General features: G+C 45.2%; 1 pseudogene; it reads right to left on the reverse strand.

Annotated features, from left to right (window-relative positions):
- Positions 1-240: 240 nt before the first annotated feature.
- On the reverse strand, positions 241-1060 carry LOC121546992 (annotated as a pseudogene).
- Positions 1061-11683: the final 10623 nt, after the last annotated feature.

Here is an 11683-nt window from a genome sequence, read left to right on the forward strand (position 1 = left end):
ACGCTCTGTGGACTTCACCGTACAGAGGTTGCTCTCCAGTTTTGTGATGAAACAAAGGAGTGGTTGAATTTATTCTGCCACTGTGTCTTCTTATTGTCTCGGCCTTAGGCCTATATATCACGGTTGCAAGGCATATGAACTAAGAGGTTATAGAGCAAATAACGCAATTATCACAACACATAGGATGTAATATGGCTTTTTTCTCTGGCTTTTTTCTCTGGCTTGGCTTCCCCAGTGATTTTACCAATGCACCGCTACTGCACGCCAGTCGTCTGCCTCCTGGCTCACCTTGTAGTGCCTCAGAGTCGTCTTGTTGTACACCGGGAGCCTCTCCACAGAGTCTGTGGACAAGGCCTGTGGATGGAAGGCAATTGGGTTGTATTTCATTGTGTTTTAATCATCTGGAGAAATACACGATTGCGAAATGACACAATTTGAGTGTTTGGGTACTAGAGAGTCTCCAGAAATGAATCCATTGCAAGACTATTTATATGAGAATTATAGAAGTCCCATTGTCTTAGTATGCTCCTGTAAGTTGCTCTGGATAAGAGCGTCTGTTAAATTACAAAAATGTCAAATGTAAATGATGTACAGTAGCTTACCTTCATGTGGATGACAGCGTCAGTGCTGTATCCCTCCATAGAGTAGAGCTGCAAGTCTCCCTGGAAGTACTGAGCTTAGAGGCGGGAGATGGGCAGTCCGTAACCAAAGCCAGACTGGAGATGTGACACACAACAGGGTTAAACCATGGCTGCTTCAACACTCTGATAAACATGGGTGTGAGTGAAAATACTTGGAAGGCTCAATGTTTTGGAATGTTCGGATAGAAATATATTGTGCAGAACCGAGACAGACATGCCTCTCTGACATCTAGAGTAAGGCATCATGTCAGCTCTATTTCTTGGCATTTCTATCTGCGATGTTCAGTACGTTGCACCCTTATGACCCTGGTCTATGAAAGAGTGGAGGCACTCACTAATGGTGTCTGCGGGTGCTTGCCCATCTCTGGCGTGGGGGCCGTAGAGTACATGTAGCTGGCATTGGAGGAATGGTCAGTCATACAGTGGGGAAAAAAAGTATTTAGTCAGCCACCAATTGTGCAAGTTCTCCCACTTAAAAAGATGAGAGAGGCCTTTAATTTTCATCATAGGTAAACGTCAACTATGACAGACAAAATGAGGGAAAAAAATCCAGAAAATCACATTGTAGGATTTTTTATTAATTTATTTGCTAATTATGGTGGAAAATAAGTATTTGGTCAATAACAAAAGTTTCTCAATACTTTGTTATATACCCTTTGTTGGCAATGACACAGGTCAAACGTTTTCTGTAAGTCTTCACAAGGTTTTCACACACTGTTGCTGGTATTTTGTCCCATTCCTCCATGCAGATCTCCTCTAGAGCAGTGATGTTTTGGGGCTGTCGCTGGGCATCACAGACTTTCAACTCCCTCCAAAGATTTTCTATGGGGTTGAGATCTGGAGACTGGCTAGGCCACTCCAGGACCTTGAAATGCTTCTTACGAAGCCACTCCTTCGTTGCCCAGGCGGTGTGTTTGGGATCATTGTCATGCTGAAAGACCCAGCCACGTTTCATCTTCAATGCCCTTGCTGATGGAAGGAGGTTTTCACTCAAAATATCACGTTACATGGCCCCATTCATTCTTTCCTTTACACGGATCAGTCGTCCTGGTCCCTTTGCAGAAAAACAGCCCCAAAGCATGATGTTTCCACCCCCATGCTTCACAGTAGGTATGGTGTTCTTTGGATGCAACTCAGCATTCTTTGTCCTCCAAACACGACAAGTTGAGTTTTTACCAAAAAGTTATATTTTGGTTTCATCTGACCATATGACATTCTCCCAATCCTCTTCTGGATTATCCAAATGCACTCTAGCAAACTTCAGACGGGCCTGGACATGTACTGGCTTAAGCAGGGGGGACACGTCTGGCACTGCAGGATTTGAGCCCCTGGCGGCATAGTGTGTTACTGATGGTAGGCTTTGTTACTTTGGTCCCAGCTCTCTGCAGGTCATTCACTAGGTCCCCCCGTGTGGTTCTGGGATTTTTGCTCACCGTTCTTGTCATCATTTTGGCCCCATGGGGTGAGATCTTGCGTGGAGCCCCAGATCGAGGGAGATTATCAGTGGTCTTGTATGTCTTCCATTTCCTAATAATTGCTCCCACAGTTGATTTCTTCAAACCAAGCTGCTTACCTATTGCAGATTCAGTCTTCCCAGCCTGGTGCAGGTCTACAATTTTGTTTCTGGTGTCCTTTGACAGCTCTTTGGTCTTGGCCATAGTGGAGTTTGGAGTGTGACTGTTTGAGGTTGTGGACAGGTGTCTTTTATACTGATAACAAGTTCAAACAGGTGCCATTAATACAGGTAACGAGTGGAGGACAGAGGAGCCTCTTAAAGAAGAAGTTACAGGTCTGTGAGAGCCAGAAATCTTGCTTGTTTGTAGGTGACCAAATACTTATTTTCCACCATAAATTGCAAATAAATTCATAAAAAATCCTACAATGTGATTTTCTGGATTTTTTTCTCTCAATTTGTCTGTCATAGTTGACGTGTACCTATGATGAAAATTACAGGCCTCTCTCATCTTTTTAAGTGGGAGAACTTGCACAATTGGTGGCTGACTAAATACTTTTTTTCCCCACTGTAAAATGGTGGAGATGCTGCCAGGAGACAGGTGGGTGCCCCTCGTGCCATTAGCTCAACTTCAACGGCCTGCCTGATGATAGGCTAAGCCAAGTCATTAATTCTGCATATCGTCAAGGTAACCGGACAACAAGGCCCCTAACTTCCCCCTGTATTGTATTATGTCACTGCCAGGTGCACCGTCAGATCGCCAAAAGAACAAGCAGTACTGAGATCAAGTTACTGCAATACTAGGTTATGGGCTCTTAGTGTGAAAGTCAACACAGGCCCAATCGTGTTAATCTTATCAGGGATTAGCAGCTTGGTTTAACATTAAACACAGAATGAATAAGGGTCCAAATCTCACATAACAGGTTTAAATAAGGATTTACTATACCTTAATTGACAGGTCCTCTCCTCCAATGGAAACCATGACTTGAATGGGTGGTAGACTGTTGCTGGCTTCATGGTTCTCAATAGTGGCCCTTATAGCATTCTGGAAGATGGACCAATAGACATGGTCAGATTCAAAAAATAATAATCTAAGAATGCATTTTTATGCAGGTTCTACCATACCTTGAAAAGCTCAAACAACATGTGGTCGAGATAGGAGGGCACATAGACAAGGCTTATGGATTGTCTCCTGTTGTTGACTGGGTAAAGCGAAAGACAAGAAATTCAAACACAACTTCTGCAGTTTAATTAAAATTCAAAAGCCATTAGGATGTTATGCGTCATTGACTGAGATTCTGTTGACATCCATTTTAATTATTCTGAGAATGGAGGGGAATTTAGTCACAGTGTCAATATTGTCCGAGGCAGCCAGCCATCGCCACTTATCCATTACTTCTGCCTCGCTGGAATAATTACTTGGCCCTCAGGTCCAGATGTCGGAGAGATTGTATATACACACAGCGGTGGTGCTCAGACAATTTCAACCAAGACTCCCAAATTAGCATAAATTGATAAACCATCAACATGCACGCTTCATAGGTGGTAATTGTGGGATAGTTGATTGATTATTCTTGGCTTGGTTCTTACCATTCATTTCTTGCAGCATCAGGTCTGGCGAGCTCAGATAGTACTGATCATACATCATCTTGGCACTCTGGTACGCATCTGGAAACATACAGGGATACTCATGAGCGGGATATCAAATGTGCATGTAAACAGCTTATTCCAAATAAGACCTTAAGGCAGAATATGAACTACTATCCGGAATACTGTGCGCATGTAAACGTGGTCATTGTGCCTGTTCCTGATATTCACCAGGGTGTCCACAAACCTAGCAGACAAAAGGTGACTGTAAGCCAAACAACATGATAGAATGAAGAGAGGGGCTGAATGTCAAAGGTGATTGAGGACTTACTCATTCAAGACACTGTGGTCATCGGGATTCTTGTCCAAGAACCTGAAAACACATACAGTGCCTTCAGAAAGTATTCATACCCCTTGACATATTCCATTTGTTACAGTATGAATTCAAAACATCTCTCCCATCTACACACAATACCCTATAATGACAGTGAAAACATGTTTTTTTACATTTTTGCAAATGTATTGAAAATGAAATAGGCCGACAGAAATATCTTATTTACATAAGTATTCACACCCCTGTGTTAATACATGTTAGAATCACCTTTGGCAGCTATTACAGCTGTGAGTCTTTCTGGGTAACTCCACCAAGCTAGCAAAAAGGACTCCGCCCATCACGGTCCTATTCTGGTACACCAGAACTGATTTAATTGGCCCGAGTCTGGTCATATTGAATGACTGCCCAGAATTGGCCCGAGTAGATCGAGCCGATTCCGTCTGCCAGAACTAAGCCGACACTGCCGGTATCTTGCCAGAATCCCCCCAGAAGTGGCCCTATGCAAATTCATATTAATATTACCCATGCACCCCACTGATAGTTTTCAATTCAGTTGCATTATACTATTTCAAAATACAAACAGCTGTAACAACCTTAAACAATGAACAAGTAGACATTTACTCATTGCTCAGAATGGATATTTCTTTTTCTTTTTTTCAGAAAGATATTACAATTTATTCAAAAAATCACATAGGAAGTAGGGAGCAGATGCCATAGCCACAACATCACCTACAGTCTCCAGCTGCAGCATGGCCTGTGACTAAAACTGGCCTGTCACTAAAAACTAGCCTTTCACTACAACCAATACCATTGACATCAATCTCTCTCTGATCATACTTTTAAAAGTTTTTGAATCTCAATACAATATCAACTTTGCTGTCGGGCCGTGGAAGCTGAGAAGAACATGGTCTGAGAATAACAATATTGGCAGGCCAATACAAGCACTTTACTAGTGTATTTTGTAGAGCATTTTGTAGAGCATTTTGGCCAGTTTCATGGTAAAGTGAATTTGGTGTATAATGTGCATGGTCTCATAAAGCCCTAAGTGATGACTGAATACTATCTCAGGGTTTCCTTTTGAAAACTTCTTAGGTCAAATAAAAAAAATGGTTTGAAGTTATAAGATGTATGTCAGAATTTGAACATGCAACCTCTGATGGTTGTAGTGAAGTACCATGTGAAAACATCTCACAATGATGGTCCTATTCCACAACATGGCACATGTCCAGTCAGTGAATGTAAGGAAGTAAATCTAGCCTGTGAGCATATAATGAGTTCACTTCTGTCACAAACTTATTTTGACTACACAATGAACTCAAATATAGGAGTGTGGCTTACAAAAAAATCTGAACATCAATGTACATATGTAAATTGATTTATATATAAAATGTAAAGTACTGAGAACAGTTGAAAATACAAATTGGTCTTCATTTCTAACAGTGCATTAAGAGGTATCTAACGTAATGAGCATTGCAGCACATCTCTATTGAAATATGAAGGTTTGACACTGGTAATAAACATGCACAGGTTTACATATTGAAAGTAGCATGCCTTTCCCGAGACCAACTGTGCCCTAAGAACTGATACCATTTTTACTTTACAGTCTGATGAGGAACATCACAAAATGGCATTTCCACTTAGCGAAATTGGTTTTGGTATGGTAACAGAATTCCCTGTTATTGTGTTTAGTGTGTAGGGTATAGTGACATCACTCCTCCTCAGCTCTGGTCGTCTTCTCCTCTTGGGGGCGCTCTCTTCCTTCTCCCTCCGTCTCGGTCAGAGGCCAGCTGCATCCACCTTGATGTACTTCTCAATTTCAACATCAGAAGCTTTGGTACTATGGTGGTTTCACCGGACAGCACCTTTGAACAATGTGAGACAGAGAGACAGAGAATGCTCAGAGTAAAACAACACATTTCACTCCTTTTAAGATGAATGCATACAGTCGTATGAAAAAGTTTGGGCACCCCTGACAATTTCCATGATTTCCATTTATAAATAATTGGGTGTTTGGATCAGCAGTTTCATTTTGATCTATCAAATAACTGATGGACACAGTCATATTTCAGTAGTGAAATTAGGTTTATTGGATTAACAGAAAATGTGCAATATGCATCAAAACGAAATTAGACAGGTGCATACATTTGGTCACCCCAACAGAAAAATCACATCAATATTTAGTAGAGCCTCCTTTTGCTAAAATAACAGCCTCTAGACGCTTCCTATAGCCTCTAATGAGTGTCTGGATTCTGGATGAAGGTATTTTGGACCATTCCTCCATACAAAACATCTCCACTTCAGTTAGGTTTGATGGTTGCCGAGCATGGACAGCCCGCTTCAAATCATCCCACAGATTCTCAATGATATTCACGTCTGGGGACTGGGATGGCCATTCCAGAACATTGGACTTGTTCCTCTGCATAAATGCCCGGGTAGATTTTGAGCAGTATTTTGGGTCATTGTCTTGTTGAAATATCCAGCCCCGGCGTAACTTCAACTTTGTGACTGATTCTTCAACATTATTCCCAAGAATCTGCTGATATTGAGTGGAATCCATGCGACCCTCAACTTTAACAAGATTCCCAGTACCGGCACTGACCACACAGCCCCACAGCATGATGGAACCCCCACCAAATTTGACTGTGGGTAGCAGGTGTTTTTCTTGGAACGCTGTGTTATTTTACCGCCATGCATAACGCCCCTTGTTATGACCAAATAACTCAATCTTTGTTTCATCAGTCCACAGCACCTTATTCCAAAATGAAGCTGGCTTGTCCAAATGTGCGTTTGCATACCTCAAGCGACTCTGTTTGAGGCGTGTGTGCAGAAAAGGCTTCTTCCGCATCCCTCTCCCGTACAGCTTCTCCTTGTGCAGTGCGCTGAATTGTTGAACGATGCACAGTGACACCATCTGCAGCAAGATGATGTTGTAGGTCTTTGGAGGTGGTCTGTGGGCTGTTTTTGACCGTTCTCACCATCCTTCGCCTTTGCCGCTCCGATATTTTACTTGGCCTGCCACTTCTGGCCTTAACAAGAACTGTGCCTGTGGTCTTCCATTTCCTCACTATGTTCCTCACAGTGGACACTGACAGCTTACATCTCTGCGATAGCTTTTTATAGCCTTCCCCTAAACCATAATGTTGAACAATCTTTGTTTTTGTCACGATCGTCGTATTGAACAGACCAAGGCGCAGCGTGATGAACGAACATGTTTAACTTTATTATCTTTAGTGATAATAGAACACAATCAACAAAACAAGAAACGACTCGTGAAGTCCACGGTAACAATGACCGAACACGGAACAAGAACCCACAAACACAAAGGGAAAATAGACAGTATAAATATGGCTCCCAATCAGAGACAACCAACGACAGCTGACACTCGTTGCCTCTGATTGGGAGTCACTCTAGCCAACATAGAAATAAACACAACAGAATTACCAATATAGAAATAAACACATAGAATGAACACACCCTGGCTCAACATATAGAGTCCCAGAGCCAGGGTGTGACAGTACCCCCCCCTAAAGGCGCGGACTGCGACCGCGCCTCAACTTGAACAAAACAGGGGAGGGCTGGGTGGGCATACCTCCTCGGCGGCGGTTCTGGCTCCGGCCTTGACCCCCACCCTCCAATACACCCCCCATAGCGCCCCTGGTCCAGTCTGGCCCCGCCGGCTGGAGCTGAACTGGACTTAGCAGGAGCAGTTAGCTTCAGCTCCATAGTGTAGCAGTTGACCGGTACCTTACCAGGCACCGGTGACCCAGGCACGGGTTGTGCTGGACTGACGACGCGCACCCCTGGCTTGGTGCGTGGAGGAGGAACGGGCCTTACCAGGCTGACGACGCGCACCCCTGGCTTGGAGCGTGGAGGAGGAACGGGCCTTACCAGGCTGACGACTCGCACCCCTGGCTTGGTGCGTGGAGGAGGAACGGGCCTTACCAGGCTGACGACTCGCACCCCTGGCTTGGTGCGTGGAGGAGGGACGGGCCTTACCAGGCTGACGACTCGCACCCCTGGCTTGGTGCGTGGAGGAGGAACGGGCCTTACCAGGCTGACGACGCGCACCCCTGGCTTGGTGCGTGGAGGAGGAACGGGCCTTACCAGGCTGACGACTCGCACCCCCTGGCTTAGTGCGTGGAGGAGGAACGGGCCTTACCAGGCTGACGACTCGCACCCCTGGCTTGGTGCGTGGAGGAGGGACGGGCCTTACCAGGCTGGACGACTCGCACCCCTGGCTTGGTGCGTGGAGGAGGAACGGGCCTTACCAGGCTGACGCCTCGCACCCCTGGCTTAGTGCGAGTGGCAGGAACAGGCCGGGCCGGGCTGGCGACGCGCACCGTATACCTGGTGCGAGTGGCAGGAACAGGCCGGGCCGGGCTGGCGACGCGCACCGTAGACTTGGTGCGAGTGGCAGGAACAGGCCGGGCCGGGCTGGCGACGCGCACCGTATACTTGGTGCGAGTGGCAGGAACAGGCCGGGCCGGGCTGGCGACGCGCACCGTAGACTTGGTGCGTGGAGCAGGGACAGGCCGGACTGGGCTGGCGACGCACACCGTAGGCTTGGTGCGTGGAGCAGGGACAGGCCGGACCGGGCTGGCGACGCACACCGTAGGCTTGGTGGGTGGAGCAGGGACAGGCCGGACTGGGCTGGCGACGCACACCGTAGCCTTGGTGCGTGGAGCAGGGACAGGCCGAACCGGGCTGTGGAGACGGATAGGAGACCTGGAGTGAAGAGCGGCCACAACCCGTCCTGGCTGAATGCCTACCCTCACACACTCTGTGTGAGGCATCCGCACAGGACGTACAGGGCGGTGTATCCGTAACCTGGTGGCCTTCTGAATCCGCCCCTTTTCTGCCTCCGTCAGCCCCGTCGTCCATGCCGTGTGCCCCCCCCTAAAAATTTTCTGGGGTTGCCTCTCGCCTGTCCGACGTTGACCCGTTTGGCGCCGCTGCTCCTCTCTACGGCGCGCCTCCACCGTCTCTTCTCCCGGCGCTTCCTCCCATGTCCAGCCCAAGAGCTGCCCCCTGGACACGCTGCTTGGTCGTTGCATGGTGGGTTCTTCTGTCACGATCGTCGTATTGAACAGACCAAGGCGCAGCGTGATGAACGAACATGTTTAACTTTATTATCTTTAGTGATAATAGAACACAATCAACAAAACAAGAAACGACTCGTGAAGTCCACGGTAACAATGACCGAACACGGAACAAGAACCCACAAACACAAAGGGAAAATAGACAGTATAAATATGGCTCCCAATCAGAGACAACCAACGACAGCTGACACTCGTTGCCTCTGATTGGGAGTCACTCTAGCCAACATAGAAATAAACACAACAGAATTACCAACATAGAAATAAACACATAGAATGAACACACCCTGGCTCAACATATAGAGTCCCAGAGCCAGGGTGTGACAGTTTTCAGGTCATTTGAGAGTTGTTTTGAGGCCCCCATGTTACCACTCTTCAGAGGAGAGTCAAAGAGAACAACAACTTCCAATTGGCCACCTTAAATACCTTTTCTCATGATTGGATGCACTTGTCTATGAAGTTCAAGGCTTAATGAGCTCACCAAACCAATTGTGTGTTCCAATTAATCAGTGCTAAGTAGTTACAGGTATTCAAATCAACAGAATGACAAGGGTGGCCAAATTTTTGCATAGCCTATTTTTCACATCTGATTTAATTTCATACAACTTAATATTGCTACACTAAAAATCTTTGTCTGGACAATACCCCAGTACTCAGCTTTTATTAGAAAATGAATGGCATGCCACTGTGATCATTTTCTGTGACGACAGAGTAAATTATTATGCAGCCTCAGAGGGGTGCCCAAACGTTTTCATACGACTGTATCTAGTGGCTCATCCCTCACTGGTGTCTCTCTGCTACACTGTGGATGTCTAATGACTGGTGCAGGAGGTAAACTCTTGTCTCTTTGTGGTCTTGTACTGGACCTTCCTTGGTGATTTCTCCATTGGCTCACTTTCATCCTCACTACGCAGAGAGATATTTAGGCTATTATGTGGTGTTAAGAACATGAAAGATGTCAGAATTATACTTGACAACTCGCAGTTGTACCTTCCTTTTCTCTTCATGTATGCTGGGCGGTCATCATCCTCCTCTGTCTGAAGATCGGAATGGACTACAGCCATAGGCAGCTTTATTTTTTTTATTATTTTGTAACCTTTATTTAACTAGGCAAGACAATGAAGAACAAATTATTATTTACAATGCAGCCTACCAAGAGGCAAAAGGCTTCCTGTGGGGATGGGGGCTGGGATTAAAAATTAAAATGTAGGAAAAAACACACATCACGACAAGAGAGACACCACAACACTACATAAAGAGAGATCTAAGACAACAACACAGCATAGCAGCAACAAATGACAACACAGCATGGTAACAACTCAACCTGAAAACAACACGGTAGCAATACAACATGGTAGCAGCACAAACATGGTACAAACATTGTTAGGTACAGACAACAGCACAAAGGGCAGAAAAATGGAGACAACTATACATCACGCGAAGCAGCCAAGTGTCAGTCTTTGAATGTAGAGACGGAGATAAAACTGTCCAGTTTGATTGTTTTTTGCAGCTTGTTCGAGTCGCTAGCTGCAGCGAATTGAAAAGAGGAGCGACCCAGGGATGTGTGTGCTTTGGGGACCTATAACAGAATGTGACTGGCAGAACGGGTGTTGTATGTGGAGGTTGAGGGCTGCAGTAGGTATCTCAGATAGGGGGGAGTGAGGCCTAAGAGGGTTTTATTAATAAGCATCAACCAGTGGGTCTTGCGTCGGGTATACAGATATTACCAGTTTACAGAGGAGTATAGAGTGCAGTGATGTTGGTGGCAAATCTGATGGCCGAATGGTAAAGAACATCTAGCCGCTCAAGAGCACCATGCCGTTCTTCATCATATGTTTCTATAAGAGAACATTTTATGTATGTATGCTACCTGTTGCCTGCAGATTACAGATAGACTGTTCTCTTATGAGATTGCTGTCAGTTTTACAAAAAATACAAGTACAAATAATTGACTGTAAATACAAACAAATTGTTGGTTTTAATACATTTTGCCACATGAGAATGGCTTCTTACCTCTAGTGTATCTGATGTGAACATCAAATAAACCACAGGTTTTATCAGGCACCTCCCTTTTCTTTCCAATGAAATCAAATCAAATGTATTTATAAAGCCCTTTTTTTTGTGTCACAAAGTGCTTATACAGAAACCCAGCCTAAAACCCCAAACAGCAAGCAATGCAGATGTAGAAGCAAGGTGGCTAGGAAAAACTCCCTAGAAAGGCAGGAGTTTTCACCGACCTTGTGCATCATTCTGTACAAGCATAGGGGGGCCAGTACCTCATGCCATCCTGGACCCATGACGCTGGCTCAACCTCTGTCTCCTTCTTCTCTGCGGATATGAAATCCACGATGTGAAACATTCTGTGCAAAATTAGAAAAAAACACTTTTTTAGATTTGATTATGGGAGTTAAATTAGTCCTTTACACTCGCAGCCTGTATACGGTATGAAAATGGCAGATTTGGTTGATGGAGGGCTGTGTGCTTGCCACAGTTCCTAATTGGCACAGCTAGGAGAGCTGAAAAAGGCACCTAATAGTTGAAGGCTACTTCATATTGGTCAATTCCTCAGAGT

Source organism: Coregonus clupeaformis, chromosome 31, assembly GCF_020615455.1.
Source record: "Coregonus clupeaformis isolate EN_2021a chromosome 31, ASM2061545v1, whole genome shotgun sequence".
Lineage (NCBI taxonomy): Eukaryota > Metazoa > Chordata > Actinopteri > Salmoniformes > Salmonidae > Coregonus > Coregonus clupeaformis.